Source organism: Oxyura jamaicensis, chromosome 3, assembly GCF_011077185.1.
Source record: "Oxyura jamaicensis isolate SHBP4307 breed ruddy duck chromosome 3, BPBGC_Ojam_1.0, whole genome shotgun sequence".
NCBI classification, from domain to species: domain Eukaryota; kingdom Metazoa; phylum Chordata; class Aves; order Anseriformes; family Anatidae; genus Oxyura; species Oxyura jamaicensis.
The window spans coordinates 53,957,139-53,965,266 of NC_048895.1; the positions used below are offsets into that span (position 1 = coordinate 53,957,139).

General features: G+C 42.6%; 1 long non-coding RNA gene across 1 annotated transcript; it reads left to right on the forward strand.

The window, feature by feature from the left end:
- Positions 1-3,102: 3,102 nt before the first annotated feature.
- On the forward strand, positions 3,103-5,192 carry LOC118164966. Its single transcript, XR_004749777.1, has 2 exons — positions 3,103-3,295; positions 4,730-5,192. It is a non-coding gene; the product is annotated as an uncharacterized LOC118164966 (long non-coding RNA).
- The last annotated feature ends 2,936 nt before the right edge of the window (positions 5,193-8,128 follow it).

Sequence of the window (8,128 nt, forward strand, 5' to 3'; positions counted from 1 at the left end):
AAAAAAATAAAAATTGGCTCAGTTGGCATGAATGAAAAACTCCAAAAGCACCCAGAAGTAAGAAGTAAGTACTTACCATTGAGTTGCCCAAGTTGGGCACATGCAAGTTACCCACCAACAATATGGAGGAGGTGCTGGCACCTTGTGATGCAGACAGCCACTTGGCAGGCAACAGGGGTCACAGCTGGGATATCAGACCTGTAGCGTTCTCCAAATGTGTAGGCCTGGATTTGCTCTTCAGTGCTATTCTGAGCATAAAACACACCTACCTTCAAACATCACTGTCTGCATTCTCATTTTTCCAGGAAAATATTGGCAATTGTATTACCCTACCAATATCAATTGTGCATTTGTGTCTGTTTCTGTACAGCCTGTGCACTGGAAATGTGTTTTGGCTTCAGTTCAAATCCACTTCAGTGCCCCCAAAGAGATCTTCATTGTTATAAAGGCTTGCTGAGATTGTTTCCAGTTTATACACAACTGTTTCTAAACCCTGGGACTTGGGCTTTTGGTTGTCTATCGGGGAAGAGTGGCAAAGATTAAAGAAGTGCATGCCTTTGGCTGCATACTTTAAAATAAAACAGCCGTGGTTTTCACAAACCTCTTTTAAGGTGTAGTAAATCCAACTTTCTAAATGCCCAAGGCTGTGTTTATCTAAAAGTATCTTGGGGGAGATTGCTATGTCTATTAATCTGTTTTCCTGTTTCCTTACCTCAGGGCTTAAAGGCTACATAAACCAACCAGCTAGAAGGCTGTTAGAGAAAGTCTCCACAGACGAGTATCTCCCTCTGCTTTCTCTTCTTAAGCAACACACTCCTGGTTCAGGGAAATCATTAAAGATTGCTACAAAGCAGGAGCTACAGATGAGGGTGATATGATAGGGACAAACCAGCATGATTTCTGTCTTAGAAGAAACTGTGCGTCTCCGACATGTTAGAGGCCTTTGAAAGAGTTAACAAAACAGAAGATAAAGGACAACCAATGGCTATATTTTATTTAGACTTTCAAAAGGCTTTTGATAAAGTTCTCGAGAAGAGGCTATAAAGGAAACTTAGTAACCACAAGGTGAGAGGTAAAGTCCTGCATGGATAGGGAGAGAAAAAAGCCCATGGCTGAGAGAGCGGAAACAAAGAGTAGGAACAAATGGTCCATCTCAGCATGGAAACGGGTTAGGGGTAGGGTGCACCAGGGATTAAAAATAAGATGTGTGCGTGGGATGTTTATTAATGATTTGAAGACCATGGTAAAGAGCAAAGGTGGCAAAGTTTGTGTCACACAAAATTAGGTAGGTGGGTCAAATGGAGAAGTATGAGAAACTGCAGAGGGTGATAAAATGAAGAAAAGTGAGATACCGGATGAAATTAAACCCAGGCAAGAGAAGAATGTTATGTGGAGAACACTAGAAACTGTGCATGCAGTTGGGTAGGTTTTGAATTACTTTTAAACATCTCAAAACACATCAGTATAGACAGCTCAAGGAAACTGGCTGCTGACTGTGCAGTGGTGGTTGGGAAAGAAGGCAGGCATCAGTCTTTATGAAAAAGAGTTTAAAAAACAGTAAAGAAAATACTATAATCCTGTGGTATCATTTTAGCAGACAGCACAATCTATTTTTGCCTTGGTCATTACATTCAGTTGCAGCCCGCCCTGACATGAAGGAGAAGCAAGGAAATGGGCTGGTGAGGGACTCAGTGAGGCTGGGTGTCCTCTGGCTCTGCCTCTCGTGCTTGGGTACATGTGAGGCTCAAAGGCACAGCCTCCAGCAGAAGTTTTTTTTTCTGAGATGAGGGTAGTCAGCACAGCTCTCTGGCTGTTCACTGTTATCTAAAAGAGATGAGCTCATACCACAGCATTTCCTGTCAGCAGGCCACGAACAGCTGCCTGGTTTGATTAAATTTTGGGGAAGATAGTCTATTTGAGACATTTTTGCTTCCAAACAGGTTAGAAATGGCCAACTAGTTCAAAGGTTACTGGCCACAGCAAAGGCAGAAACACACACATTCACACACATGTAGAAACAGCATTTTCTGAGCTGAGCTGAAAAAAAGCAACACTAAAAGTTCATTAAAAGCAGCCAGAAAAGTGAAGAGTGAAGTAAACTATGGCAGAAATACAATATAGTTGGCTATATTGATACAATATATATCAGATAAATTTAATAAATATCTCTCCTAGATATATTGTACCAAGAAAGCCAGGTGGATGCTCTGTCTTTCCACGTTATGCTATAAAAGCATTGGCACACATTTAAGTTAGAGTTATGAAATGTATTTTATTGCACTGTAATTGGGTTTTCTGGGCTTTGACATCTATCTTTACTAAAAATTGACACTTAAAATCAATATTTATTTGGGGCTGACAGTTATCACAAGTTAGAGCTTTTGCTCAGTCTTTCAGTCATTTTTAACAGTAGGCAGAGATGCTGTGCTCTGCGTCTAAGAAGGTAGGATCCACAGACAGGAAGCATCCAAAACCTAGGCTTACTGAGTAAATATATACATTACTATGACAAAATATATGGTACTAATCTCTGGGACTCAGTGCTGAGAAGAATTATAAAAAAGAAAGATTTCAAATGTTTTTTTGGTCACTGTATTAAAACATAAAATGATAAGCTACATCAGACTTGTATGGGGACAGATAACATCCACACTGGTAGGTATAACATAATACCCAATACAGAGGAAACAGGAGAAAGACTCAGGGCTAATCACTAAAGAATGAATTTCATCTCAGTTCATTTCAGCTGTCTAAAAGCTAGGTATCAAGAAGGCACTGTAGTGAAAACAAAGAAATGTATACACATCCAACGGACCATCCTCCTTCCATGTTCATGATATTATCCAGTCTATCAATCTTCTGATTCAGAGACAAGTACAACCTTCTCTGAAGAAAGTTATCTTAAATGAGGTACCTGTACTAGTCTGGCTGCGATGGGGTTAACTTTCTCCGTGCAAGCCTGGATGGTGTTGTATTTTGGGTTTGTGGCTTGAGATGTTTTGATAACACACCAATGTTTTGGCTATTGCTGAACAGTGCTTGCACAGCATCACATTTTTTCCTTTTTCCCACTCTGTTCCCAGTCCTTGCAAGAAATAGTTTGGATGTGAACAAGAGACTGGGAGGAGCAACAGACTGGACAACTGACCTGACTTGTTCAAAGACATACTGCCTGCCATATAATGTCATGCTCAGCAATGAAACCTGGGGTAGAGGAAGAAGAAGGAGATTTGAGGCTTCCAAGGTGGCCAGTGCCGTCAGAGACTAGTGGGCATTGGTCTGTTTGTGAGAGATGGTGAGTGATTACTTAAGTCTTTTTGGTTTTGTTGTTTTTAATTAATTTCATTTTCTTGAGCTGTTAAATGAGTTCTCTCACCTTCATTCTTCCTTTTCTGTGCCTCACCCCAATGCGGGGTAGGGGTGAGTAAGTGGCTGTGTGGGTTCTTGCGTACTGGAGGATATCAACCCACCACAGTAGCAGTTGTCCTCTGTTCCTAAATGCAACATATGAAAGAAGAAACAAGCCAAATGTAAGCCACATAAATTGGGAGTAAAAATAATAATAATAATAAAAATGCTAACTTCTGAGGAAATAATAGAGAAATTAGTGTTAAATTACCTACATTGACTGGATGTTCCGGCAGAGCACCTCAATAATGTTTTGCTGATTCTCATGACCTCTGTATCCGATGATGCTTTGCTTATCCATTCCACATGCAAAGAAGATATTCTTGTCCAAAGTCATATCTATGAAGCTGTATTTAATGTGCTCCTGAGCAATCCATCTGAGTGCTGTGCCTGTGGCAATATCACAGGAAATGCCAATGCACAGCACGGAAAATGTCAGCTTTCTACGAGACAAGCAAAGAAATGCTATTCCTTTATGCTATAATATGATGCCTCATGCAGTTTTCTATAAGGTAGGTATTTCTTGGTTTATGTTTGGCTTCCTGAAGTTTTTGAAGCTGGAGCATATACTAACTTGCTCCACAGTGCTGTGGCACTTAATGTAGCACGGGACACTAATGTCCCAGCTTTGATTTGCTATGTGGCCACAAGGATGTCATCCCATGTGTCTGTACTTTATTTTCTTCTCCTTTCCTACACCTGTTGTCTGGATTATGAATTCAAATGTGAACCCTTCAGACAGAGACTGTCTCAGTTTTTTTCATTGTTGTTGTTTGCTTGTTTGTTTTGGCACAATGCCAGAAACGGATGACCTCACAGACAGCAGTGACTAGCAGTGACTGGTTGCAAAGACATACACAGACAGCATTCTGCAGTGCACTGTAGTGGCTGGAGCTCTGAGAGCTGTTGACCTCCCCCTAGTCCTCTCCCCTAGAGAAGTCTGGCAGGGTATGCAGTTGGGTCCCACAGAGGCTGACATCCACAGATGCTGTTGGTTTTGCTTTCTCCGACAGTTTTAAGATTACTCAGAAGCCTCCACACTATCGTAGCTTTGTTACTGTTGAATTTTCTACAAGCCACCTAAGTCTCAGGAAAGGCAGGCTGGACACCATTGGCCGACTAAGGAGCTCTCAGCCCCTTTGGGGGCTCAAGGAGATGGCGATCACTCAAGGAGATGGCGATCATGAGTACAATTTCCTCTTCTGCACTGAAAGGTTCTGTAAAGTCTGGAAAGAAGGGGAGGGGGGGACTAGGAACTAGCAAGCAGCTCTTAGCAAAAGCGCTTTCAATAAAGGTAAAAAATAACTCCTGTTTATTTCAGAGAAAAAGCCCAAAGAGAGCAGGGAGGAGGAAGAGGAAGATTCCAGGCCCCGAGAGCGCCAGGCAGAGCGGCGTGTCCCTGGCACAGGAGGAGTGGAGGACATGCGTTCCTCTGGGATTATGCAGAGCTGCTGGAAGTGAAGCTTGAAAACCAGCAGAACGGAAGCTTGGAAACTGAGCCCTGGACTGAAGCTGGTAATTTACCTTATTTGAAATAAAAACAGCTGAAGTTGAAGCCAGCCGGAAATTCAGATGACTTGAAGCTGCGAGCAAAATTAGCATAGCACTCTGCAGGTTGAAACATGGGGGAAGCAGAGTGAGGGACTGAGCCTTGATGGCTGCCAGGGTAAGGAAGCTGCTGCTGCTTCTGCACTCTTATTCAAAATTATCCCTTAAAGCTAAAATCATTGCAAGACCAGGCTAGAAGAACATAATAGTGCCTGCTGGCCTTAACAGCAACAAGCGAAAAAAAGGATGACTGCAGCAGAGTTATCATTAAAAGGAATAAGAGTATGACCAGCCCCCCAGATGGGTAGAGCATGGTAAGTACTAATGACAGACCGAAACATCTCAGCCAGGAGTCTGTCAATGTAAATCAATGCAGCTATGCCTCTGTGAAGCTAGGCCAGTTTACTCCATTAAGAACCCAGATCTTGAATGCAAGTATGTATAGCCTATGCCTGCAAAGTGCACTGCACTGGGGGCGGGGGGGGGGGGGGGGTGGTTGGGAGATGAGAGAACCGCAGTCTGCCGTATCATGTTGAAAGACCATGATATCTCTCCTGACTTAGCTTGGGTATCAGAAGCCATCTAATCATAGCAGTAGCCAGACAGGCTAACTCAGCCATGCGAGCTAATGTATCCTGCTGCTGCTTTTAGACTAATTCCAGTCCCCAAGCTAATTCTTGCAAAGCTTGCTTGTAGAGTTAGCCTGTATAATTCAACACTACATTGCATTGGCAAACCCTTAAGGAGCTTGACTGCGTATGTGTGCAAGTGAGAGAGCACAGTTCGCTGATGCTGTACTCACAGGGCTGTGTATGTCTGGTGATGTTATTTGCCTGTGTACTTATGACCAAGGATCCATTTGTTCTCCTAATGTTCACAAACTAGCCCATGTGTCAGCACGTCAGTTAATTTGAAAGACATAGTGATTAATGTAACCAGTTATACTAGGGCACAAAGGATTCTGCTTCTGAGTATTTTCCCGGCACTTACACTAGCAGCAATTAAGATAACCTCTCTTTTCTGTTTGAAACAAGTTCTTTCTCAAGCATGGAGATTTTCCATCTGTTTGCCAGGATGCCATTCATTGTCACTGCAAGCAGAGTAAGATCCTGTTGTGTCTGAACACTGTAAGGTTCTTACTACAAGGTAACATTTTTCCAAGGCCTGAAGTGACCTTCCTGGACTACAAGTAGCAAGGAATAATTACAGAAATGATCCCTTGCAAAAAGATCCAAAATGTGTACTTTCATAAGGAACATGCAGAGTGGTCACAGTGTCCTTGATGTGCCATCTACTGCTATTTTACTGAGTTGGTCTATGTTTTGATACCATATCCCAGTGTCTCAAGATCTCTGCTGCTTTTACATGAACAAGCACCAGGGTGAAACACGCGATCAGCAAGTTCACCATTGTCTGTAGTGAAGCATAAACATGAATGAGCCTAGACATGCTTAGAAGGCCAAGAAAGTACAAATAACACTTGCTCAGTGTTTTTAATGAAGTTGTTTGGATCAGTAAGAATGTAGAATTTGCCTCCCACTTGAGGAAAAAGCACATATCCGCACTGGGTCAGCTGAGGAGAGCAGTGACAGCAAACATGGGCTTTCAAAGCAAGGCATTTCTGTGTGATTATCTTCTGCCTCTAAAACACAGGCCCTGGCTGAAATTTTGAAACGAGACATCTTTAGTATGTACAGGATTCTACTCACATAAAAAGTGCAAAAGATACATGGTGGGTTTTTTAAAAAAATAAAAAATAAATAAATCTGTTTTTCCAGAGAAAAATACTGTTGCAAACACAGAAGTTTTTCTAGGCTTGCCCTGGGCACTCCTTGAAACAGACTATATGGACAATACGCAATGAAACCTCCGACTGTCTCACGGAGATATTCATCTTGCGTCTCCTTGGCAAGCTGGGTTTCCTGTCCAGCCCCACTGGATTTATTGCCTCATTGTGGTGGAAGAAAAAGCCAGGCTAGTGACAGGCCATATACAGGCATGGAACAACTAAGAATAACTAGAATAGGGAAAAAAAAAAAAAAAAAAAAAAAAAAAAAAAAGGGTATAATTACAAGTCAATTTAATATAAATCACTACAGGGATAAGAGGAAAGGAATAGCATGCAGAAACCTGCAAGATACACAGGTGTTCTCCCTCCACCCTGTGGATTAATAGGGCTGAGGAGCACCAGCATTGTGAACATCTTCACATCTGCTGGGTGGGATTTCTAGCCATAGATTAATGATGAAACAGCACCATTAAAGAAAGCAGTGACAGGAGGCCGAGATCTTTTGGCCAGGTTGGTTAGTGCTTCCATTACTGCCTGGTAACACATAACTCTTTATGAGGGTATAAAATTGCTCTTTACTAATGTTTTTCTCATTCAAAGGTCAGCAAAGCAACAGTGAAAGTTAAAGAGTAGTGCATGGCTCTAATGGGACGACTGACAGCAGCCAGCCACCTTCTGACAAGGGGGACTTTGTCTGACACCTCATAAAGGGCAACCTGTGCCTGCTCCTCCATCCTCAGAGTGGTTGTCACCATCGCAGACCATCAGCACTTGTGGCAGGCAGGAGGGCACCTGGGGGGTTGCTTTTGCCCTGGTGCAGCTTTGGCCAGCTCACTCGAGGTTTGTAAAAGAAGCGTGAACCCTTCTTTATTCACAGCAGAGTACAGTCCGAAAAATTGCAAGGTAAAATCAGACCAGAGCAGGCCAAGATAACCTAGTCCCATTAGCAGTGAAAAATGGCCTCAGCTCATAGAAGAGAGTTGCAAACCCAAAGAGTGCTTTTTTCATAGAAGCCATTCTGGTTCTGAATCAAAGGCACGGCAGTCAGGCAGTGCAAAGCGGTATGGCTCCACAGACAGTTCACACCAAATCAGCTGCTGGCCAGTGCTTAAATTTTTTTTTGAATTGTCAGTCAATCTGTGCTTCATTATTTGCTTCTTCTACATTTCTAGTGATTCTATACCCAGCTCCAATAGGCCGCAATACCATTGAGAATCTGCTGATTCAAATCCCTCCCTCCCCAGCAGAAAGCCAGCGGGAAGGAGGAAAAAAAGAAACACAACTCGACATTCTATTTTTCCCCCTTCAAATAAACCCTAAATTGCTTCTTTAATGCACTCGAGGTTTTGAGCAGGGTAGGAAGCTCTGATATAAAATGGGGGT